This window comes from Bos mutus, chromosome 20, assembly GCF_027580195.1.
Source record: "Bos mutus isolate GX-2022 chromosome 20, NWIPB_WYAK_1.1, whole genome shotgun sequence".
NCBI classification, from domain to species: Eukaryota; Metazoa; Chordata; class Mammalia; order Artiodactyla; family Bovidae; genus Bos; species Bos mutus.
The window spans coordinates 26,193,238-26,220,321 of NC_091636.1; the positions used below are offsets into that span (position 1 = coordinate 26,193,238).

Genomic DNA, 27,084 nt, shown 5'->3' on the forward strand with positions numbered 1-27,084 from the left:
CCTTGATACCTCTCCTATGCTGAGACATCGGCTAGAGACTGCCCAGGAAGAGCGCGACCTTGGCGCCAATGTTGCTGATCACTGCTGACTGACAGATTCTGTCTTGAAGGCAGATATGGGCAGTGTACCTCCTTGGCTGCCACACAAGACTGGTAATAGGGTGTGTGGCAGCCAAGGAGGCTGCCCTATAATTGGCCCTGTGGCCATATCCTCATTACAGCCTAAATCTTATATTGTTATGCATAAAATGTCATCAAAGAAAATGTTTAGTCTCCAGTTACTATGAAAGTCCCATAGAAAGCTCTCCTATTTTATATAGTATTAAAAAAAGAATATTTTCCTTAAAAGAAGTAATGCATATTGCTTCCAAATTTAACATTCACTGGGCAAGAAAATTCCTGTGATAATGTTCTTTTTTAAATTAATTACTTATTTTGTTGAAGGATAATTGCTTTACAGAATTTTGCTGTTTTCTGTCCAACCTCAACATGAATCAGCCATAGGTATACATATATCCCCTCCATTTTGAACCTCCCTCCCATCTTCCTCCCTATCCCACCCCTCTAGGTTGATACAGAGCCCTTATTTGAGTTTCCTGAGTCATACAGCAAATTCCCATTGGCTATCTATTTTATATATGGTAATATAAGTTTCCATGTTACTCTTTCCATGCATCTCACCCTCTCCTCCCCTCTCCCCATATGAAGATTCCTTAAAAAACTAGGAATAAACCACCATATGACCCAGCAATCCCACTCCTAGGCATATACCCTGAGAAAACCAAAATTGAAAAAGACACATTGCAGCACTATTTACAATAGGTAGAACATGGAAGCAACCTAGATATCCATCAACAGATGAATGGATAAAGAAGTTGTGGTACATATACACAATGGAATATTACTTAGCCTTGAAAAAGAACATATTTGAGTCAGTTCTAATGAGGTGGATGAACCTAGAACCTATTATACAGAGTGAAGTAAGTCAGAAAGAGAAAGATAAATATTGTATTCTAGCACATATATACGGAATCTAGAAAAAATGGTACTGAAGAATTTACTTACAGGGCAGTAATGGAGAAACTGAGAATAGACTTGCGATAATGTTTTCAATCTCTCATGCTGCTCTGTTCAACTCATTTTATCTTGGCTTAAATTAGTAGAGAAGAAATGCAGTAATTTTCACCTGCCCTGAAACAAATAATTCTCCTAGCTTTCATTTCTCATTGAGGTTAAGATGGCCCAACTGATTTTAACTTTATGCAGTGGTCTTATTTTTTCAAAAGTATACATACATAAATATGCATTATATTTGCTAGTAAATATATTATATATAGTATAGATTTATATTTATTAATACACACACATATATCCCCTTAGAATTGTAGGCTGTGCTTTGGTTTACTGCTGATGCTTTGCTAATAGAACTAGTTGACATAAGAAATATTCTGAAAGGCATATTAGAAACTATACACTAGTGATTCTCAGTGCTACTTCATTGAAAAATTAAGCCATGAAAATAGACACTCTGCTAAAAATCAAATATGAGTTTTAAGCCAGCAGCAGCAGCCATTAACTAGATGGATGACCATGTCATAAAGCCTTCTCTGTAAAAAGATGAGCTTAAGTTAGATGACATCCAAGGTTTTTTTCTGCCTCAAGAGTCTTTAATAGTGGTTTCCAAAGTGTTCACGCTGTGCAGATGTAGGATTTCATGAAGAAGTTAGTGGGTTGAGGGAAGGGATGTTCAAGGCAGAAATTTCAGTGAACCATGATATAGGCCTCCCATCCCCCACTTCAAACTGAACAGATAGGTTTTTGTTTCCCATGCTGAATTTCAGTGTAAGATAATCATTTCCAGCACTTTAGTTTTTGCAGTTATCTATCTCTGATAAAAGGCAGGATTAGCTAATCAGGGAAAAACAATGTGTTTATTTATTGGCTTAAACATCTTTATTTTAAAATGTGATAAGCAGAAAATTGTGTAAGGTTGTATGTACTTTTTGCCTGTAAAACAATTTTTAACATTTGTACATGGAACAGATACCTATATAACTTCATCAAATCAGTTGCTGAAACCACAAAATTTCCCTTACATCCTTTACCACTCTGATTTCAACGAGTCTTCGTAAGGTGCCTTATGACATCTTAAGGTAACTGTGACCCTGATCTCTGTAGTACTCTTTTCCTTTCCCTACATTTTCTCCCATCTGTGTACGCATCCTCAAAAATTAGATTAGTGCTGCCTGTTCTTGAACTGTCTGTGAATAGAATAATACTGTAATTACTATTTTATGACTTGTTTTCCCTTGCATAAACATTTGTAAAGTTTGTATACTCCTCTGTAGTATATTCAAATATATTTTACATAGTATACCATTGCAAAAATATAAAACATTTTATGTATTCACTTTGCCAAAGGTCAGTATGTGAGTTCTTTCAGAAAGTTTGTTATTATGAGCAATATTATTATAAGCATATTTTTATTGAAGTATAGTTGACATATATTGTTATATTTGTTTCAGGTATACAACATAATGGCTCAGTATTTTTATACATTTCAAAGTGATCACCACAATAAGTCTAGTCAATGTCCACAACAGTATACAGTTAGAAATTTTTTTCTTGTGATGAGAATTTTTAAGGTTTATAGTATATAACTTACACTGACATTTTACTGAATATAATACCCTCAAAATCTATCCATGTTGTCCCAGATTGTGATTTCATTCTCTTTTATGTCTGAATAACATTCTAATGTATATGTGATGTTGATGTTGAGCATCTTTTTATGTACTTGGTAATTTGTGTGTCTTCTTTGGAAAAATGTCTATTCAGATCTTCTGCCCATTTTTTAATTGGATTTATTTTTTTGCTATTAAGGTGTTTGAGTTCCTTTTATTTTGAATATTAACCACTTAGCAGATATACAGTTTATAAATAGTTTCTCCCATTCTGTAGGTTGCCTTTTGTGAATAGTTTCCTTTCTTTTGTAGAATATTTTTAGTTTTACTTAGTCTCATTTGTTTATTTTTACTTTTGTTGCTTTTTGTATCAAATTAAAAAAAAATATTGCCAACACCTATGTCAAGTAGCTTACCACCTCTGTTTTCTCTAGGAGTTTTATGATTTTAGGTCTTACACTCAAGTCCTTCATCCATTTGAGTCACTTTTTGTGTATGGTATAGGATAGTTGTCCAGTTTCATTCTTTTGCATGTGGCTATCAGTTTTTTCAAACACCATTTATTGAAAGGACTGTTTTCCCATTGTATATTCTTGGTTTCTTTGTCATAAATTAACTGACCATATATGGGTGGGTTAATTTTTGAGCTCTCTATTCTGTTTCATTGATTTATATGTCCATGTTTATGTCAACAGTTTACTGTTTTGATTACTATAGCTTTGTAATGTAGCTCAAATCAGGAGCATGATGTCTCCGGTTTCACTTTCTCAAGATTGTTTTGGCTAGTGTGGTCTTTTGGGGTCTTTTGAGGTCCCATGCAAACTTTAGGATTGTTTGTTCTATTTCTGTGAAAAATAGTATTAGAATTTTGATAGAGATTGCATTGAATCTGTAGATTGCTTTGGGTAGTATGGATATTTTTTTAAACATTTTACTTTATACTGGAGTATAGCCCATTAACAATGTTGTAGTAGTTTTCTATACAAAAAAAAAAAAAAAAAGTAGTTTTACATGAACAGCAAAGGGACTCACCCATACATGCACGTGTAGCTGTTCTCCCCTAAATTCCTCTCCCATCCAATCTGCCACATAATACTGAGTAGAGTTCCCGGTGCTATACAATAGATCCTTGTTGGCTATCCATTTTAAATATAGCAGGGTGCACCTGTCCATCCCAAACTCCTTAACTATCATCTCACCCCATTCATCTCCATGGCAGCTATAAGTTTGTTCTCTAAATCTATAAATCTGTTTCTATTTGGTAAATAAGTTCATTTGTATCATGTCTTTTTAGATTCTGCATGTATAGGGGTGTCCTATTATGTTTCTGTTTCTTTGACTTCAGTTCACTTCAGTTGCTCAGTTGTGTCCGATTCTTTGCAACCCCACGAATGGCAGCATGCCAGCACCCCATGAATGGCAGCACTCCATCACCAACTCTCGGAGTCCACCCAAACCCATGTCCATTGAGTCGGTGATGCCATCCAACCATCTCATCCTCTGTTGTCTCCTTCTCCTCTTGCCCCCAATCCCTCCCAGCATCAGGGGCTTTTCCAGTGAGTCAACTCTTCACATGAGGTGGCCAGGTATTGGAGTTTCAGCCTCAGCATCAGTCCTTTCAATGAACACACAGGACTGGTCTCCTTTAGGATGGACTGGTTGGATCTCCTTGCAGTCCAAGGGACTCTCAAGAGTCTTCTTCAACACCACAGTTCAAAAACATCAATTCTTCGGCACTCAGCTTTCTTCACAGTCCAACTCTTACATCCATACATGACTACTGGAAAAACCATAGCCTTGACTAGATGGACCTTTGTTGGCAAAGTAATATCTCTGCTTTTTAATATGTTATCTAGCTTGGTTATAACTTTCCTTCCAAGGAGTAAGCATCTTTTAATTTCATGGCTGCAATCACCATCTGCAGCCCCCAAAAATTAACTCTGACACTGTTTCCACTGTTTCCCCATCTATTTCCCATGAAGTGAGGGGACCAGATGCCACGATCTTCATTTTCTGAATGTTGAGCTTTAAGCCAACTTTTTCACTCTCCACTTTCACTTTCATCAAGAGGCTTTTTAGTTCCTCTTCACTTTCTGCCATAAGGGTGGTGTCACCTGCATATCTGAGGTTATTGATATTTCTCCCAGCAATCTTGAATCCAGCTTGTGCTTCTTTCAGCCCAGCATTTCTCATGATGTACTCTGCATATAAGTTAAATAAGCAGGGTGACAATATACAGTCTTGACGTACTCCTTTTCCTATTTGGAACCAGTTGTTCCATGTCCAGTTCTAACTGTTGCTTCCTGACCTGCATATAGGTTTCTCAAGAGACAGGTCTGGTGGTCTGGTGTGCCCATCTCTTTCAGAATTTTCCACAGTTTACTGTGATCCACACAGTCAAAGGCTTTGGCATAGTCAATAAAGCAGAAATAGATGTTTTTCTGGAACTCTCTTGCTTTTTCCATGATCCAGTGGATGCTGGCAATTTAATCTCTGGTTCCTCTGCCTTTTCTAAAACCAGCTTGTACATCTGGAAGTTCACAGTTCACATATTGCCAAAGCCTGGCTTGGAGAATTTTGAGCATTACTTTACTAGTGTGTGAGATGAGTGCAATTGTGTGGTAGTTTGAGCATTCTTTGGCATTGCCTTTCTTTCGGATTGGAAGGAAAACTGACCTTTTCCAGTCCTGTGGCCACTGCTGAGTTTTCCAAATTTGCTGGCATATTCTTTGGCTTACTTCACTCAATATGACAGTCTCTAGGTTCACCCATGTTGCTGCAATAACATTATTTCACTCTTTTGATAGCTGAGTAACATTCCATTGTATATATGTAGCACAACTTCTTTATCCTTTCCTCTGTTGATCAAGGACATTTAGATTGCTTCCATGTCTCAGCTACGGAGATTCCTTAAAAACTAAAGATAGAGCTGCCATATGACCCTGCAGTCCCATTCCTGGGTATATATCTAGAGAAAAACATGGTCTGAAAGGATACATGCACCCCAGTGTTCATTGCAGGACTGTTTACAATAGTATGAGCATTTTTAACAGTATTAATTCCTTCAATCCATGAACATGGAATATCTTTCCATCTATTTGTATCTTCTTTAATTTCTTTCATTAATGCTTTATAGTTTTAAGTGTATTCTACTGACGTTTTATAATGTGAATCCTAGTATACATAAGCAACCATATATATAAAGTATATAGCCATGGGTGAAATTGCTAAATTAAAGTGTTTACCTACATTCAATTTTACCAGATAAAGCAGTTTTCTAACGTTGCCATAACAATTTACACTCCTACCAGAATAGTTCCTGATGCTTGTATCATTGTCTGTTAACTATTGTAAGACTTTTATTTTTTCGCAATTTAATGGATAAGTAGTAATATCTTATCATGACTTAAATTTTTATTTTTTCCAATGTTTGGAACATTTTCTTTGGGTTACTGTCTATTTAGACTTTTTCTTTAGTGATGTGCCTGTTTAAACCATTTAGCTATTTTTCTATTGAGTTGTCTACATTTTTACAATTGAATTATAGGTGTTTCTTATATATTCTAAAAAATAGCTATATTTTAGTTAATATATGTTTCATGGTTCTTCAACTCCATGATTCTTTTCACTTTTGTGTGATGTATTTCAATGAAAAGAAATTTTAATTTTGGCCATATTTTGGTGTCTACTTTAAATTATTTTCTATGAAAATTTTTGTCTACTTTAAAATTTTCTCCATAGATCCTTAACAAACTAAAAAAAAAAAAAAATTACTCAACCTGATAGGGGACACCTATACAAAGTCATAGCTAATCTCAGACTTAGTGTTTAAAGACTGAATGCCTTTTATTTAAGACCAGGAATAAGACAGATATCTCTTTTTGCCACTTCTATTCAACACGAGAGGGTCTAGCCAGAGAAATTAGGCAAGAAAAAGAAGTAAAAACATTTGTATTGCAAAGAAGTAAAATGATCTCTCTTCACAAATGATATCATCTTGTGTATAGAAAATTCTAAAGAATACACTGAAAAGTAATAGAAGTAATACATTAGTTTAGCAGGGTTATAGGACATGGTCAACATATACAATTTTTTTACACTATCAATGAAAATCTGAATGTGAAATTAATAAAATAATTTTTTGAGCAATATTACCAAAAATAAAAGTAAAATTCTTAAAAGTAGATCTAACAAAAGAAGGACAAGATGCACATCTACAAAATTTTATTAAAAGAACTAAAGAAGACATAAATAAATAGAAAGACATTTCACATTCATGGATCAAAAGACAATATTGTTAAGATGGTAATACTTTCCAACTGATCTACACATTGAATTGTAATCCTTATTAAGTTGCATTTTTTTGAAGTAATTGACAAATTATCCTAAAATTCATGTGGAATTACCACAAACCAAAAATAACCAAAGAGTCTAGAAGAACATAGTTGCAGATGTCACACTTATCAATTTCAACACTTACTGCTGCTGCTGCTAAGTCGCTTTAGTCGTGTCCGACTCTGTGCGACCCCAGAGACGGCAGCCCACCAGGCTCCCCCATCCCTGGGATTCTCCAGGCAAGAACACTGGAGTGGGTTGCCATTTCCTTCTCCAATGCATGAAAGTGAAAAGTCAAAGTGAAGTCACTCAGTCGTGTCCGACTCTTAGCGACCTCATGGACTACAGCCCATCAGGCTCCTCCGTCCATGGGATTTTCCAGGCAAGAGTACTGGAGTGGGGTGCCACTGCTTTCTGTTGCCACTGCAACACTTACTATAAAGTTATAATAATTGAGACAGTGTAGTACTATCATAAGAATAGACATATAGATTACTGTAATAGAATTAAGAGTGCAGAAATAGAGCCTTACATTTATGGTCAATTGATTTTCAGTATGGGAACCAAGATTAATGAATGGAGATAGACGAGTCTTTTCAACAAATGGTGCCAAGAAGCTGTATTTCTACATTCAAACACATGAATCTGAATCTCTACCTCACACCACATACAAAAATGAACTAAAAATAGATCATAATTCTAAGGAAAAAGCTGAAACTATGAAATTCTTAGGAGAAAGCCTTGGAGCATTTCTTTAAGACTTAAGTTAGGCGATAGTTTCTTGTGTATAATACCAAGAGCACAAATTACAAAAGAAAAAATATATCAATATAAATTAAGCTTCATCTAAATTAAAAACTTTTGTGCTTCAGAAGAAGCCATCATGAAAGTGGAAAAAAAAAAACCCCACAAAATGGGAGAAAATAGTTGAAAATTATATATTTGACAAGAAGCAGATCCAGAATGAATAAGGACTTTTATAAGTCAATAGTAAAGACAAGCCAATTAAAAATATGGAAAAGAAAATTGGATAAGACACTGGTCCAAAGAAGATATAAAAATGGTCAATAAGCACATGAAAATATGCTCAACATCACTAGTCATTTAAAAAATGCAAATCAAAACCTCTATAGGAAAGTGCTTCATAATCACTAAAATGGCTAAAATTAAAAGATAAACAATACCAAGTGTTGACAGGTTTGTGGAGAAAATGAAACCCTCATATACTGCTGGTAGAGATGTAAAATGGTGTAGCCACTATAAAAACAGTTGGGCAGTTCTTCCAAATGTTAAACATAGTAATGTAATATAATACAGTAATGCCACTCCTAGGTAGTAAAGACACAAGAGGAATGAAAACATGTCTGCCAAAAAAAATTTGCACATGAATAAGATGGTGACTGCAGCCATGAAATTAAAAGACGCTTACTCCTTGGAAGAAAAGTTATGACCAACCTAGATAGCATATTGAAAAGCAGAGACATTACTTTGCCAACAAAGGTCCATCTAGTCAAGGCTATGGTTTTTCCAGTGGTCATGTATGGATGTGAGAGTTGGACTGTGAAGAAAGCTGAGTGCCGAAGAATGGATGCTTTTGAACTGTGGTGTTGGAGAAGACTCTTGAGAGTCCCTTGGACTGCAAGGAGATCCAACCAGTCCATTCTGAAGGAGATCAGCCCTGGTATTTCTTTGGAAGGAATGATGCTAAAGCTGAAACTCCAGTACTTTGGCCACCTCATGTGAAGAGCTGACTCATTGGAAAAGACTCTGATGCTGGGAGGGATTAGGGGCAGGAGGAGAAGGGGACGACAGAGGATGAGATGGCTGGATGGCATCACTGACTCGATGGACGTGAGTCTGAGTGAGCTCCAGGAGTTGCTGATGGACAGGGAGGCCTGGCGTGCTGCAATTCATGGGCTCGCAAAGAGTCGGACACGACTGAGCGACTGAACTGAACTGAACACTGAAGTATTTATTCATAATAGCCAAAAGGTGTAAACGACCCAAATCTCCATCACCTGATGACTGAACAAACAAATGTGGTATATCCAAAAATGGAATAGTATTCATTCATAACAAAGAATAAATTGCTGATACATGCTTACTGCAATGTGGATGGACCTTAAAATCATTATGCTAAGTGAATGAAGGCAGTCACAGAGGACAAAATATTGTATGACTCCTTTTAAACGAGATGTCTAGGATAGTCAAATTCACAGAGACAGAAAGTATATTGGTTGCAGTGACTGGGAGGCAGAGTAAAAGGTGAAGGATAAAGGGGGTTTGGGGAGTTAGGAGTTAAAAACATTCTAAGATTGGATAATGGTGGTGATCATACCACTCAGTGAATATACTAAAGTCACTGACTTGTATACTTTAAAGGAATGATTTTTACAGTATGTTATTTATAACTTAATAAAGTTGTTATATAAAAAGAGAATATTTTTAAACCTCAAGATTGAAAGGTAATTTTCATCTAGTTTCTTCTAATAGTTTTATATATTTGACTTTCATATTTAATTTTTATCTAGATGAAATTGATCTCTGTATATGGTATGAGATTGGAGAAGGAAAGGGCAACCCACTCCAGTGTTCTTGCCTGGAGAATCCCAGGGACGGGGGAGCCTGGTGGGCTGCCGTCTATGGGGTCGCACAGAGTCGGACACGACTGAAGCGACTTAGCAGCAGCATGGTATGAGATAGGTGTTCAAGTTAAATACCTTTTCAAACAGATATTTACCCTGGAACTATGAAAAGTTGATCCTTGGTGCCAGTTCTCTCATAAATCTAGCATGTATTTATTTCCTGAGTTTTTCCTGAGCTCTCCATTTTGTCCCTCATCTATTTGCCCATTTCTTCTGCCGATACCACAATGTCTTCATTGTTATAACTTTATAATATATTTGACATCAGTAAAACATGTTGTCCCACATTCTTCTTTTTTCTTTAAGAGTATCATTGTTATTCTAAGTGGTTTCATATTATATGCATTTCTAAGCCAATTTAAGGAGTTATCAAGTTAAAAAAAGGAGGCACATGTACATACGCATGCAGATGCCCTAGTATTTTTATTAGGATGCAATGCATTTATAAGTCACTTTGTGGAGAATTAACATCTTTTCAACATCTTCCAAGTTATTTACACGATAGGCCTCCTGTTAATTTAGGTCTTGATATTTTCCAGTAAGGTTTTATAATTTCTCATCTGGAGGTCTGGTCCACCTTTCATGAGATTTACTCCCTGGTTCTCTATAGATATTTCTGATGCTGTGGTAAATTCTTTAAAGATATTTGTTTTCTAATTGTTCCTGGTTTACAGAAAAACAATTGACTTTTGTATATTTTGTATACTGAATTTTGTATCCAAGTGAAAGTGAAAGTTGCTCAGTTGTGTCTGACTCTCTGTGACCAATGAGTATCCATTTGTATTCAATGAACTTGTCAAATTCTGTTGTTTGAAGGTTTACATAGGATGATTTTGGATTTTCTTAATGCTTGATTCTATTATTGACAGTTTTTCTTCCTTTAAATTCTTATGTTCTCTTAAAATTTCTTAATTTACTGGGTAGGATCAATGTTGTATAGAAGTGAAGACAGCAGGATAGCAAAATAAAAACTTCCAATTTTTCACTATTAAACAGGATATTGGGTCATGTCTAGGTCTTTAAGCCTGAGGAAATAGGTTCTTATGATCCATCTCCATGGAGAGAAATTCTTTTACAAGTCTCCCTACTCTCTACAGGCCTCTGAACTCTATCTCTATGGCCCAGCTGGAAGCAGAGTTCAAAGGCTTGATTTCCAGACAAAAGTACTCTTTGAAACTTCAGCATCCCCCTTTATCCTTTGATTATAGACTTTCAACCAAAATCTGGCCAAGAAGTTCCCCTGTGTCTTTTTAGATTTATATTGAGAAAGAGTCTGAGTAAAGTCAAAATAACACACAGAGAAGATGATAACCTTTAAGATTATTCTAATCTTAATCTGTGGTTTCTGATATTCTCTAATAATGATAAATGAAAGGCCCTCTGGACTTCTACTTTCTTTTTCTTCCTGTGAATGACAGGCTTCATATTCCATTTTCTGGCCGATCACCAGTTAAAGCATTGAGAATTTCTTCTTTCCAGGACATAAGTCCCTTTCAATTGGGAGTGTAACGAACCATCCCACCAGTTACAATTCCCTATGGGAACCATTAAACTTTTCTAGGATAACACTACACATGTATAAAAGTATAGGAGATCTAGGTACACATCTAACCTTTTTTTTTTTTTTTAATTAAGGTTGCTGACAATGACAGCAGTCAGAGCCTTCCAGAAAAAAAGTGCTTAGGGCTGCTATGTAAGGCACCGTTGAGCTGGATAAATCTTTGGCTTATCCGTAGTAGTAGTGTCAGTCTCTCAGTCATGTCTGACTCTTTGCAATTCCATGGACTGTTCCATGGACTGCAGTCAGCCAGGCTCCTCCATCCATGGAATTCTCCAGGCAAGGATACTGGAGTGGGTGGCCATTTCCTTAGCCTATCTGAGGATGGTATTTCTTATTAGAAGCTAGCCAGGTAATCGCCTCCAGCACTGTCGTTATTTTTCTTCAAATGAGGACACTGAGCCTTGCTTGGCCTCCTGGCTGCATGGTTTGCCTTCTTAGTCTTGGCTGTCTGTGCACTTTGCCTTTCCACAAAGGATTCCTGTGTGTTCTTCCCTCTACTTGATAGAGGCTTTCCTCGTGTCTGTATAGAAGCAGCTGTGATATTTGGGGTGCATCGTTTAACATTAAAAAAGAAGAAAGCAAGTTAGTTTAATGAGCAGAGACACTAATAGCTTTCCAGTAACTTGGTAATGTCTCTTCTTTTTCCTAACCGCTATTGTCATGCCAGGAGGCACCTCCAAATAACCATGATGATGACTGATGATATGGCTGTGCCTCCCAGGGCCCATTCATCACCTGCAAACTCAGTTCAGTGTTACTTTGCCTGTGCTAGATGTGGCCTTTGAGACTGGCATTTGGCTGTGCTCCAAGCCTTTTTCTGGCTTCTGTCCTGGTGTTTTTATATGTGATCTGCAGGTGTTACTGATATAATTTGTTCATGGGTTATACATGATATCGTGCTTACTAACCTAGATTTTCCTGCAGTCAGTATAATATAAAGAAAACCTAAAAATGAAATCACTGATGATTACATAATGTAATGACATCCTAGAAATAGCTTGGTGTGCCTGTGTTTGAGATGAGAGCATATGGTTATCTCTAATTTAGGTTTGCTTTTGAGAATTAATTTAATTTGGAATGAGAGATCCAGACTAACATTTAGAATCAACCATATGATTATAATTTTAGAATTAAAAAGAGACATGATTCAATTTCTTGTGGATTTTGGAGATAAGGTGTTTCAAAGGAGGTAGAGGAGAATCTTGCCTTGAGATGTTCTGATATAAGCAGATGTGATGGATTAAAGTTAAGGATGGGTTTTATTCACACTGAATGTGAGTGCATTCTCCCTGGCTGTTATTGATTTGTGCAGTTTATTCTAAGTACTTTGAACATCTACTGTTTCCATCTTCCTCTCCTAAAACTAGTCTAGTTGGATAGAATATACCAAGCTACATACCAGTAAAGAAGAATGACTCTTGGAAATATATCTGTAAAATAGCTTCATTTAAGAATTTCACTGTATCTAGGTTTATAATAAGAAAAATTCCAAAGCAGAATAACAAGTGACCTCAGTGTAAATTTTAAGCCCACCTCTTCAAAGATGTACATATAACAAAACAAAAACAGTGCTTCCCACCTGGTTCTAGTGGTAAAGAATCCACCTGCCAATGCAAGGGATGCAGCTTTGATTCCTGACTTGGGAAGAACCCCTGGAGAAGGAAATGGCAACCCACTCCAGTATTCTTGCCTGGAAAATCCATGGACAGAGGAGCCTGGTGGACTACAGTCCATAGGGTGGCAAACAGTGAGATATGATCGAGTGACTGAGCACACACAAGCAAAAACAGGAGGGAAAAAGAGTCTCTGGGATCCTTGGAGTTAATAGAATGTGTGCCCTGGTTACATAACCTTGCTCTTTTCAATGAGCTATGTATGAGAAGTCTGGTGAAAAACTCAGGAAAGCTAAATTAAATGAAATGTTCTAGAAAATGAGCCAGGACGTTAGACTGAATGTGGATGCTCTCTGTTCCTAAAATATCTCATCTTTATTTTTATTCCTCACATTCTTCAGCTAGTTTTTAGACAAAAAAAAAATTTTTAATACAAATGGCTTTTCTCACTCAAAAAATTAAATATCCCCAGTTGAGCAATAATAATTATATCAATACTATATAATATTGAGTTGGGTAAAAAGTTTGTTCAGGGTTTTCCCTAATATCTTACAGAAAAACCCAAAAGAACTTTTCCATATTTAGGCCAACCCAGTATGTATTGAGCATCTTCTACAACTAGATATTATTATTAAATGTTTTACATGCATGGTTATGAATCATCACAACAGATAGTAGATTAGCTAGCATTTTCTCTGTTTTATAGATTTGGGAAACAGAGAGGTTAAATGTTTTGCTCAAGTTAATATAGCTGATGAGCGTTAAAGTAGAGATTTGGCTGGAGAGCTGATTGATTCTAATTCTACAATGCTATACTGCCTCTCCTAATAATATATAATACATTTTATTCATTTACAGTAAGCAAATGCATCACACGTTCTTGGTTAATTCAATAACAATCTTGCAGAGGCTCTTTCTTTTATGTTTCCCTTGGTTCAGAACATGTTGCACAGATTTCACCCTAAACACTTTATGAAACTAGAGAAGTTAAGGGTGTTTTCCATGGCATTGTTCACTTGAGTGCACCGTTTCAAAGGTTGATTTTGACAACTCTTCAAATTTTGCATTTCTATTACTGACTCATTCTTTGATAGCAGACTGATTTACAAAAAAAAAATTGCCTGAATATTGAAATTCTATATTTCATGTTCTCAATTCATCTTTCATCTCTCAAAAGACTATTCTAAATAGAAAAAGATTCTTATAGACCAGGGATTGAAACTGATGTATTTCTAACAGTAGCTGTTTTCCTGCCTATACTTAAATCACAATGAGTTTTATATGTTAGGTACATTTTCACCTTTTTGATTTCTAGCCAAAATCCTGGGACTTAATTGTTAGCTTTTTAGTGAGTGCCATTTATTTGAAGATGTTGACATTTGCACAGTGTTATAAGGAAAGTGATTGCACATTTAACAACCTAGAATTACTTCTTTTGTCCTCGAAAAACTCAGCCAAAAGCATCATCTCACTTTTCACTGTTCAAATCACATGATCTTTTATCACTTAGCAGAGAAGATGTAAGATGTGATTCTTTGTGCCAGCAGTGCTCTATTTTATTCTCCTTGATTCTTTCTAAAATGTATACTAGGTAACTTATCTCTTTATCCCTGCTTTTCCCTTACAAGTTAAAATAGTTCATTTATTACTCTCCCATTTATATTCTTAGGTAGATTTACAACTCAATTTGTATTTTGAGTTTATGAACAAATGCTGCTAATTGATAGAGAAGACAAATTGGTTCCCTAAAAGAGACTTAACATTTTTAGCAATAATCTAGCCCTAAATACCCATAAAATGTAAATTAACTTTTTCACTGCTGTGAGTATACTTCCAAGAAGGAACTTAACCCCTCAGGATAAAAACAATTTGATGATATATATCAGTATAACAAAATATAAGATACCTTCCCCCTATTCTCAGGGAAATTTGTTGAACCTTTGACCATAGGTATTTATTGTTTTTCAGCTTTGATAATACTGAAGATTCATTCTTCTCCATAAGGACATTGCATAGAAAAAGGAAAAAAAAAATAAAGTGCCCAGTTAGAACTCAGTATTCTGAAATACTGTAATCAAAGTCTGTATGGTCATAATACCATGGAGTAATCATTAAGTAAAAACAGGACCTCATTGGTAGTCACTCAGGATAATTCATTCAGGCCTGGGGTGGGAAGGAATGAGAATAATTAGAATTTATTGAGTTTTCTTCTTCTCCTGTTATCAGCGTGCCAGATTACCTGAAATGACTTGTAACACAACACTGAACTCACTTCTTCACATAACTCATGCATATTCAGAATTTCAATTTTCTTAACTTTATATGTCTAAAGAGGAACGACTTGTGATGTCTGAAATCAATGCAGAATTAAGGAACATAATATATATTGTTTGCTGTTGCTGTGCTCACGTTAATGACCATGTTTGGAAGTATTAGTTTATAACCTAGTGGATAGACTGTGTGTGCTGTGTGTTCAGTTGCTCAGTCGTGTCCAACTCTTTGTGACCCCAGTTGCTAGACTAACCATCTCCCCAATCCCCTAAAACCCGTTGCAGACACATAGATAGATACATAATTAGATAGACACATACAACTGTTAGGTAGTTAGAATACGAAACAGGAGTCCAGAATGGCGGTGGCTAAAGGACAAGGAAGGGAAAAGCCTGTGAAAATAGAACAAGGAAGGTCCGAGGACTGAAGTGAGAACCTCAGGTAGAACAAGCAGCACTCCTGGCTAGCCCAGTTTACATAGGGCAGGCCCAGAGGGGAGGAAAAAAATATAAAAAGAGGAGCCAAAGGGCCGAGGCTCTCTCTTCTTTTTGAGTCTTTGGGTCAGCATGCCCTCATGCCTTGAGGATGTATTTTCCTGTTATTTTCTAAATAAAACTGAGCTGTAAAACAGAGCTGTAACACTGATCTGTCTAAGAGCTATAATACGGTCTGAGAGCTGTGACACGCTGGGGGCTTTAACGTCCGTTGCTTCAAATTTTTGTTGAGATGAGACAGAACCAAAGAGGTTACACTCCCCTAACACATATATACATACATAATAAGCCTCCTCTTATCTGGGGTTTCACTTTCCATGAAAGTCCAAAAATATTAAATGGAAAATTACTGAAATAAACTTTGTGAGTTTTAAATTGCATAATATTCTGAGTAGTGTGATGAAATCTCATGCCGTCCTCTGCTGTTCCACCCTGGGTATGAATTATCCCTTTGTCCAGCATATTCCATCCATAAGTCACTCAGTAGCCATCTCAATTATCGGATCCACTGTCAACGTATCACAATGCTGGTATTCAATGCTTATTTTACTTGCCAATGGCCCCAAAGTGAAAGGGTAGTGATACTAGAGATTTAGATATTCCAGAGAGAAGCTGTAAATTTCTTCCTCTAAGTGAAAAAGTAAATATTCTCAATAAGAGAAGGAAAAAAAATCAGATGCTGAGGTTGCTAAGATCTACAGTAAGTACAAATCTTCTGTGAAACTATGAAGAAAAAAATATATATATTTGAGCTAGTTTTGCTGTAGAGCCTCAAACTGCAAAAGTTACTACCATAGTATTTGAGGAGTGGTTAGCTGAGATGGAAAATGGGTTATATTTGTAAAATAAGATATTTTGAGAGAGAGATCACATTAGCTTAATTTTTATTACACTGTATTTTTATAATTGTTCTATTTTATTTATTCATTATTATTGTTAATCTCTTGCAGTGTCCAATTTATAAAGTAAGCTTTATCATTGGTATGTATGGATAGGAAATCAGTATATTCAGGATTGGGTACCATTTGTAATTTCAAGCACCCACTGGTGGGTTTGAATGTATCCCCAGGCTATCTACTGTATGTTTATATCTACTACTTCCAGCAACTCCCAAGACAAAAAGAAGAAAATTAGCCTTTCTAAAATTTTACATTTCAAGAGACTGCATTTTCTAGACTTAAGACTGACTTTGTAAGGATTCAAGGCTTGTGAATATATTCAATTCTGTAACAGGAACTGTGAATTTCTCTAAGTTATACATTGCATAGGAAAAGTTTTTCAAAGCGTAAACATACTCATCAACCTTCTTATGTTTGGAAAATACTGGTAGAGCAAATGTGTATTGATTTTTTTTTTTCATATGTTCCCAGGAGGCAAAGACCCTTCTTCGACATCTCATTTTCAATTCCTTGGAAAGAGATATTGGAGTCAATCTTTTCCAGGAAGGAGGAATCTCTATTTTTAGCCTCTGTTGATTAAAACCACATTATCTAAATAGGAAGAATGTGAACTGAGCGTACCTTTCAGTCCCAAACAGTGCTCATCAGGTTTCCGTGATACTGACAGGGTATACTTGTGAATAGATGTGTGGACAGTAAATCACCTTTATTTGCATTCACTGAAGAACATCACTGGGTCAAACTGGGTCAGTTTTTCTTTGATTTGTGCTTTTATTTTATGCTTTTCAAGGGAGATTCAGTTAAAGTCTTGTGTCATAAAATTTCATTTTGCCCACATGGTTCTTTGATATGTGTTCACGTAGGAAAAGTGGGATAGAGAAGAAAGTTAGTTTAAGCTAAAAAGAGAAAAACAAGAAATTATAACCTAAGTTTAATGAAGGGCAATTGGCATCCAGATGGAAGCAGATGAGATGCAGGGAGTGAAAAATAGTGAAAACGACAGGTGGAACTGGAATAGTGATGTGAAAGAAGAATAATGGTTAGATTCAAATCAAGTTTTGTAGAGATGGAAGCTGGGAGGGAATGGGAGCAGAGGAAGATATTCTGATAGGGAAGGGGTCAAGAACCAAAATGTACCAGAAATTAAAAGCAGAGAAGTTACCATTACTAAAATACTGCTGCACCAGAACTTGATAAAGAGAACTTGGAAGAATAAAAATTGTCTGGTCGCAAATTCAGAGCTAGTGTTGGCACTGTATGCTCAGGACAGTAGGAGAAAAATAACGGAGAAACAGCTGTTGTGTAGATTTCAATGGCAAGAGAGAATGATAAGGAATGAGAAGACCCTAGGTCTTCCAAAGAAAAGGCAAAGCAGATTGCCACTCTCTCTGTGTCGAGGCAGGTGGTTTTTATGGAGGAAGAACCACCTTGGGAGAGAGCAGCTGAGTCAGCAGGAATAGCCAGAGCACATGGAGGGCACAGTACCTGATTTTCTACCACATCTGTTGGCTACCTTACATCTTATTTCTTCCTTTTCTCCTAAGGCTCAAAGTGCTCTCTCCCCTCGCTGCAGGTTCTTTAAACAATGGCAACTTTAAAAGGCTCCAGATGGCTTTGAAAAAAAACTTGAAAGTCATCCAAGGTGCACTGCAAGCCTTTGTAGACACTCCATGAGGAGCCAGTCTGAAAACCTTGTAGTTTTTCTGTTTGGATTTTGTCTTAGGGATGAGCTACAATTGCCAACACACACACACACACACACACATACACACACACACACGCACACATTAAAAATTAAGACAACCCCAGCCCATGTGTGCCCAGAAGCAAAAAGGCCACGTGTGCTCTTGCAGCCATGCTGCCTTGGTCCTCATCACTCTGTACCCTGCTTGGCCTTGTTGTGGGCAGAAGGCAGAGGACACAGTAATCATAGAATAACTCATCCCCTACATCTCAGATATCAGTTCGTAACCTGCTCTTTCATTGGATTTATTGTGCTTGCATAGGAAATATAACCCAGCATGGTTTCATTGGAAATATATTAGAAAGGTTCATAGACAACCAATTTTGCCTAGCTTTTGTATAGGACTATTTAAAATATCGTTATGAATTTTCTATAGGAAGTTAATTTCTTTTTTTTTTATGTTCCTCATCTCTTCTTTTTTTTTCTTTTTTTTTAAATTTTATTTTATTTTTAAACTTTACATAATTGTATTAGTTTTGCCAAATATAAAAATGAATCTGCCACAGGTATACATGTGTTCCCCATCCTGAACCCTCCTCCCTCCTCCCTCCCCATACCATCCCTCTGGGTCGTCCCAGTGCTCTGGCCCCAAGCATCCAGTATCGTGCATCGAACCTGGACTGGCATCTTGTTTCATACATGATATTTTACATGTTTCAATGCCATTCTCCCAAATCTTCCCACCCTCTCCCTCTCCCACAGAGTACATAAGACTGTTCTATACATGAGTGTCTCTTTTGCTGTCTCGTACACAGGGTTATTGTTACCATCTTTCTAAATTCCATATACATGCGTTAGTATACTGTATTGGTGTTTTTCCTTCTGGCTTACTTCACTCTGTATAATAGGCTCCAGTTTCATCCACCTCATTAGAACTGATTCAAATGTATTCTTTTTAATGGCTGAGTAATACTCCATTGTGTGTATGTACCATAGCTTTCTTATCCATTCATCTGCTGATGGACATCTAGGTTGCTTCCATGTCCTGGCTATTATAAACAGGAAGTTAATTTCTTAAGTGAGTTATGTCAAAAAGACTTTAATAAAAACCGAGAAGCATAAGCAACTACTTTAGAGGATGGGAAGATGGCATAAAGCTGAATTTTAAATTCTATTTTGCAAGGAACAAACTAAGACTGTTTGGATCCACTGGCTTCTTGGAAGGAAATAACCCAAAGTTTTAAGATAATACAAAAACGCAAGAACTTTGATGGGTAAGAGACATTTGCATGTGGACTTACATTTTAGAAAAAGCAAAGGGTGTGTGAGAGAGAGAAAGCGGGGTAGAGAGACAGGACAGAGGAGAAATAAAATGTTTATTTTACTGATATGTTGACTGATTCATAACAAGATGATTCATGCTAAAAATGTATTTTTCAGGACATTCAGCCCTTCTATCAGCAGACAGGTTGGCAGGAAAGAACATGTGGAGTGGAGAGAAAGTTCCAGGTGTTACGTGAGTGTTACTTTTGGTCATGTTTAAACTTATGGGGAGTTATTTTACTTTTAACACCATTGCAACACCAGTATATCTTGTGTCCCATCTGTGAACATGAGACAGGAAGGCTGGATGGATACTTAGGGTGACTGGTTCGGTTGACACAACTGACTCAGTTGAAATATCTTTGGGAGAATGGCATTGAAACATGTAAAATATCATGTATGAAACGAGACGCCAGTCCAGGTTCAATGCACGATACTGGATGCTTGGGGCTAGTGCACTGGGACGACCCAGAAGGATGGTATGGGGAGGGAGGAGGGAGGAGGGTTCAGGATGGGGAGCACATGTATACCTGTGATGGATTCATTTTGATATTTGGCAAAACTAATACAATTATGTAAAGTTTAAAAATAAAATAAAATTTTAAAAAAAAAGAAAAAGAAATATTCTTGCTGGGGTAAATTTGCAATTCCTTCTAGAATACTAATGACAAATGTCAGGATTTTTGTAACAATTCTAGTCATTTAGTCAAATGAAAAATTGCAGTAACATCTTCCAGTCACCATAGAGCCTCTGCACTCCATTTATAAATATTACCAGAAATCCTTGAAACAATTGTCAGGTCACTGGGGAGATACAGTGTGATTGTGAGTGCTGCTTTTTTTTTTCTTTTCCCAAACCCACATGCAAAAAGATTTTCAGGGGATTAAGGGAAGCTTGTGGAAAAGAGGCCTGAAATCACATATTGGATATTGACAGGATACGAGTATTATCAGGAAGATATTTAGACACAGGAAGGAATTTCCATATATAATACAAAGATAAATATCACCAGCATCTATGGCTTTTTTGAGCAACTCACTGTCTAGTGATGTGTGAATCTAATAGCAAGAGAGAAATCAAGAAGTTTGTCTTTGACTTTTGTGAAATATAGTGTTTTCCTAACTTCAGACACTCATGTTCCAACTGCTATTTATTGAATTTTTCTTTAAATAGATTTGCTTACATGACAAAAGAACTGGCCCTCAGGAAGGAGTTGGATGGTGAAAAAGGGATTTCAATTTACCTATAAATGTTGATATTTGTAAGGATCAGATGGCTTCCCAGGTGACTCCGTAGTAAAAAATTTTGGCTCTTGGGTTGGGAAGATCCTTAGAGAAGGAAATGGCAACCCATTCCAGTATTCTCGCCCAGAAAATCCAATGGACAGAGAAACCTGGAGGGCTAAAGTCCATGGAGTCGCAAAAGAATCAGACATGACTTAGAGACTAAACAACAACAATTAAGCATTAGTTGAACTACGTTTGTTCTGATATATGATCCAATATGAAAAATGTATGTTTGTTGCCTGAAAAAACAAAGATGTTTGCCCAGAGTTTGTGACAGTATTTATTTAAAGGATAAGGAAAAGGACCTAATGTGTTTATTTAGTCAAAGCCCGTAGAAGAAACCTAAGAGCACATCTCCTAACAAAACTCATTGACTTGTCATGGATTACAGTAACTGATATTCTGGATCCTGTACAAAGGGTGATGAAATGAAAACCTCAAGCAGTAAAGCCCTGCTTACCTGGGTGCCCAAGTAGAATGTAAGCCTTTCTTGGAAAGTGGAATCAAAGCAACAGGATGCACAGAAGTTGTTCCCTGGTACAGGATTCACCAGTTGCTTTCCACAGAATATAACTTTGTGGGTTAAGAATAAATACACACACACACACACACACACATATATATATATATAAAGAAAAATAAAGGAGAGAGGGAACAGTCGTCAAACTCGTTGGGATATTCTGAGTCCAACAAAGTCAGGTAATGGAAGGCATTGCTAGGCTGCATGCTAAGTCACTTCAGTTGTGTCTGACTCTTTGTGACCCCATAGACTGTAGCCTGCCAGGTTCCTCTGTTCATGGGATTCTCCAGGCAGGAATACTGGAGTGGGTTGCCAGGATCTCCTCCAGGGCATCTTCCTGACCCAGAATTGAACCCAAGTCTCTTTTGTCTCTTGGAGTTGGCAGGCAGGTTCTTTACCACTAGCAACACCTGGAAAGCCTATATGCTAGTTTTTCTCTAGAGATGTCGTTTTGTCGCTAAATCGTGTCCAAATCTTTGTGACACCATGGGCTGTAGCCCACCAGGTTCCTCTGTCCATGGGATTTCCCAAGCAAGGATACTGGGGTGGGTTTTCATTTTCTTCTCCAGAAGATCTTCCCAATAAAGGGATCGAACCTATGCCTCCTGCATTGGTAGGTGGATTCTTTACCACTGAGCCACCTGGGAAGCCCTTTCATGAGTATGTTTCATGACAAAATCTCCACCTGGTCAACCCCTCACCCTAGGAATTGACAGGACTGATGATCAGGCAGACTCAGTTTGGAAGCCTTGGTGTGTCTCTGTGACCTGCTGAGGAACCCTTCCAGATGGCTTTTCTGGGATGCAACACAGATGCTAGCTCTTTCTGAGCAAAGGCAAGGAGTTAAAGAGAAAAGTGAAGGGCTATGGCTCAATTCATGGGCAGACTTGGCCAGCCATGTCTCTGGGCAAGGACAGGCTTTTCATGCAAGAAGTGCCATCTGTACTGTTGCCTGCTAAAATGACTGATTTATTAACAGTAAAAAGAATAGGGAACTCTATTCCAAATTCCACATTTAAGAGACCTTCAATGGATATTGATACTTTTCTGGATCTCAGTTTCCCTTTCGTCAACTGAGGGGATTACTTAATCAGTCTTTGAAGTCCCTTCCTGCTCCAACACTCAACAATTCAATGGCCTTTGGATGTCTTTTCCAGCCTTATTGTTGTTTTAGTCTAAAGACAAAAAGATAAAACCCAGATGAGGAAAGAATAGCTAATGACTTGAAGATTGGAAGTTACTGACCGAATAATGATTTTCAAACCTGGGACGCAAAGTCTTTCAAAAGCCATTTTCCCTAATAAGTCTGTAAACAGACATGTGCAGGCAAAATGCAAACACCACTGAGGTTTGTGTCCAGAGTGTGAGAGCAGAGCCCCATAGTACTATATGATGCTTTAATTCTTGTAGTAATTTTTTTGGTTCTTTAGCAAGGACAAAAAAAATAAATTTTAATTTTTCTCATTTTAGTGTTCCTTCGAATGACATCTTTGATCTACAGCCAACGGGATTCTTGAATTTTAAATCGAAGCTACTAGTGACTCAGACTTTAATTGGACACACCTCTTGGCCGAGAAGATTAATAATTAGTCCATTTAACATGAGGAAACTCTGTACCCTCAAGCCTTCAAAATAAATGTTACAGCAGAGATGGAGAGGAAGTAATTTATTATAATAACTCTCCTAAAGTTGCCCAAATGCAAGGATAGCAATTTACCATGCTGTTCTCACTGTCATCTCCTGCTGGCTCTCTATCCTGAACCTCCCTGTGATTCAAACTACAAACGTTCCAAGGAAGTGAGGGTGTCATAAGGGGAGGACTGCTCTGTGCAAGATGGGACAGTGACTCAACTAGAGGCAAAATCAGGCTTGGTTTTCTGACAAACGAGCATTGGAATTTGGAGCACTAGGTGCCAGTGCTGAATTTAGCACTAATTAACAAGAGGATATTACTTGCCTGTGCTTCAGCTTTCTGGTGTAAAATGAAGGAGTTAGAAGAGAAAATCTGGGACATCCCTTCCTGTTAGGAGAAAAAAAGAAGCACATTTATTTTAGGTCCAGGGGGTGGGATTAGGATGGGAAGGAAAGAGTCAATTAAATATCCACAGGGGGAGGCAGGAAATGGAAGGAACACAACCTAGCCTGGGCTCAGCTCTTTAATGGTTGTTTCTGAGCAGGAAAACAGGGCATGACCCTGCGAGGGGCTTTAGAGATGAGAGTAACATCCCTTTCCCTAAAGCAAGTAAATGGGCTTTATTTGTATTGTTATCATTCATAGCTTACCCACATTTTACGCACATGTTTTATATAGTCACTACTTAGTACTCATTAAAGCCAAATTAAAATATATAAATACAAATAATAAATAAAAGACTTTTAAAGAAGAACAAAAATGAAACATCCCTTTACCTTTATGACTGAACTGAGTATTTGTTAGTGCTTTCTGTGGCATATTCTACTGTTACGACTTTTTCTGATCACCCACGTGGCAGCTGCTGCTTACCTGTCAGGCTTCATCTCCCACCCACCTCCCCGTAACTCTCCTCTCAGCAATATTCAATTCTCTGTAGGTTCTCACATATGTTATACTTTCTAATAAATCTGTGTCTTTCTGTCTGTGATCATTGCGTCTGGAATTCCTCCCCTGAGTCTGCTCCAAGAATTCCCACCTATTCGTTCAATTTTATGTCAAATGCTGCTGGTGAAGCTTTTTTGCATCTCCTGCTGGCAGACTTGGATGTCCTTCAGCCCTACTTGAATACACAGTGTATTTCTGCACTGAATCTGTTGTATATTATACTAATTTGCATACCTGATGTCTGATGGATTGTAAACTCTTTGAGGGCAGAGATTGAATTTCCGTGTGTTCCCAATCAACCTGGCTTTCCATCTATCCATATTCATCTACCTGTCCTATTTATCTTTTCTCACTCTTTTTTGTGCAAAAGGAAGAGATGGCCTGGAGGAGCTGAGCAGTGGATAGGGTGCTGCATAAGCAAATGTAAAAGAACTTTTGTTGGTGGGACCTGGGCTGAGGTTGGTGGAGATGGTGGGCAGCCAACTTGGTCACCATTAATATTTGGGGATGACTAGGCTTCCCTGAACTTCCCCGGTGGCTCATCAGTAAAGAATCCACCTGCAATGCAGGCAATGCAAGAGATGTGGGCTCGATCCCTGGGTCAGGAAGATCCCCTGGAGGAGGGCATGGCAACCCACTCAAGTATTCATGCTGGGAAAACCCCATGGACAGAGAAGCCTGGCAGGCTACAATCCATGGAATCACAAATATTAGGACATAAATGAAGAGACTGCGTATACATGCATGGGCTTCCCTGGTGGCTCAGACAGTGAAAAATCTGCCTGCCAATGCAGAAGACCCAGGTTCAGTCCCTGGGTTGAGAAGATCCCCAAGAGAAGGGAATAGCAACCGACTCCAGTATGCTTGCCTGAGAAACCCCATGGATAGAGGAGCCTGGTGGGCTACAGTCCATGGGGTCTCAAAGAATTGGACACAGCTGAACAAGTAAGCATGCATGCGTATACTAGGACTCAGAAAGTATCTAGAAATTATGACTTGGGTACTTGGGCTCTAGCTGTTATCTTCTTTTGATAGAAAAATGCTATTTGTTATACTGCACCAAGTATAAAATTATTAACAAAGAACATGTTTAAATCTAGATTTATCAAGACTACAGTTAATATTTAAAGCAATTTTATCTTTCCAGTTTCAGGAAAAATCTCTCTCTCTCTATCTCTCTCTCTCTCACACACGCACACACACACACACATACACAAACACCAAAATACCCCTGACTTTCTTTCTTTCTTTCCCAGAGGGACTTATTCTATTTTCTTCCCAAGCACTCTCCCACCTTCATTTTCCATTGCTTCTTTCTATGTCAAGTCCCTTGAAGCTAAACCAGGTTATCCCTGGTATCATTCCTTCATTTGTATTGTGCTACACTCCTAGAATTCTGGATAATCTCCTATACAAATCCTATTTGTCCTTCAAGGGGTAGTGCAATTTTACTTCTCCCATCAAGTTCTCCCTGGTCACTGTTGGTCTAACTGAGTTTCTACCAGCATTACTGGCACCCAGCCTCTACATGCTGACTTAGCTCTTTCTTCTCGTTTTCTCCTGTGCCATTTATTCCTGGCTCACTTTCTGTGGGTGATAAGTTGTCAGATGGAGAGCAAGGCCAAGGCTTAGCTCTTCCGTACACATTGCAGTTCCAGTATACTGTTAAGTACATAGTTTTGACTTAATAAAATAGTTATTCGATGATTTGATTAATGACAGGGAAATCACCCACCGAGATTCATTGCCAACATAATTTTCAGTTCAAAGTGAGCTTCACAAAGTGCATTTGTGTCCCATTCTTCAAAATAGGCAAAGAGAAAACTTCTGAAATTCTCAGTTTTGAAAAGTATTCATTTTTAGAAGAAGGCAGAAGGTAATAGGTGAACTCCAAGGTAATCCAGGCTTACACTCTGAGGTCCAGAATTAAAATAGATTCAACACTGTGCATTCTAAGAACTATCCAAAAGTCAGAGGTTTCCTTGTCATTTGAGCTGAGCTGAATATAATTTTGTATTTCTTCACATAGAATTACTTCACGTACTCAGATTTATACAGCATTCTTTTCTTCCCAATTTAGAAAACAATTAATTTCATATTAATATTTATAAGCATTTACAATGTTAATTAGAATTACTTCAATATTATCCATTTTACAATTAATAGTTTTGCTTATAAATCTCCGTTTATGTCTTAAATTATTTCATAGAGTTAGATTCTAGAGGTAGAATTTCTGGGTCAGAGTACATAAACCTGATTAAAGTTCATGTTTTGGGAAACAGAAAATTATGATTTGACATGTGATGGCAAGGATCAGGAATATTATGGCTTTATTTTTATAGGCTTTTTAGCCCCAAATCTTCTCACATTTTTAAAAACTTAATCTCCATGTTACATCATTTTACCTTTAGTGTTGTATGTGGAAACAGCTTTATCAAGAAATTATTTGTATAGGATGCTGTGTAACTCATTTTGACTACTCTGGGTAATACTCAGAGCAGTTCAACCCAAGCCACGTCTACATTTTCTATAATGGTTCTTCAATTCAGGATTTTATGAAGATGGAAGTAGAATTTGTTGATGAAAAATAAACCCACAGTCCTGAAAAAAATTTTTTATTTATTTGTTGATTTGTGTCTGTGCTGGGTGTTCACTGCTGTGTGAGGACTTTCTCTAGTTGTGGGAGTGGGGCTACTCTCTAGCTGTGGGGCACAGGCTTCTCACTGTGGAGGCTTCTCTTGTCGCAGAGCATGGACTCGGGGGCAGGGGCTTCAGCAGTTGCGGGACTTGGGCTTACTTGCCCCACAGCATGTAGAACCTTCCCAGACTAGGAATTAAACCCATGTCTCCTGGGTTGGCAGGCAGATTCTTAACCATTGGACCACCAGGGTATTCCATGAACCCACCATCTAATGAAAACTCTAGATCTAACTATAAGCTTAAACATAGCTATTCAGGGTAGCTTGCTATATCTATCTATCTATATATATATATATTTTTTTTTTTTTCACACCAAGAGATCAAGGACAGCTATGAATGTGCTTTCCATCCTCACTAAAAATTGCTGGAAAACTCCAGTCTGGTGCACCTTAAAAAAAGTGATCTCAGTTATCTCCCCAGTATGAATTCTTTGAGGGCCTCAAGGGAGAAGATTGTGTGGGGTTCACACAGGGCCTAAGCAGATTTAGGCA

At 37.5% G+C, this 27,084-nt stretch overlaps 1 long non-coding RNA gene across 2 annotated transcripts in view; it reads left to right on the plus strand.

The window, feature by feature from the left end:
- LOC138984193 (uncharacterized) overlaps positions 1-23,799 on the plus strand; it is a 282,161-nt gene extending 258,362 nt beyond the window's left edge. Inside the window, exons 6-7 of one of the 2 annotated variants that reach the window (XR_011461457.1) lie at positions 19,626-19,701; positions 22,786-23,778. This is a non-coding gene — a long non-coding RNA (uncharacterized lncRNA). Of the gene's footprint in view, positions 1-19,625; positions 19,702-22,785 lie in introns of both variants that reach the window. The other variant, XR_011461454.1, reaches the window with a different exon arrangement.
- The last annotated feature ends 3,285 nt before the right edge of the window (positions 23,800-27,084 follow it).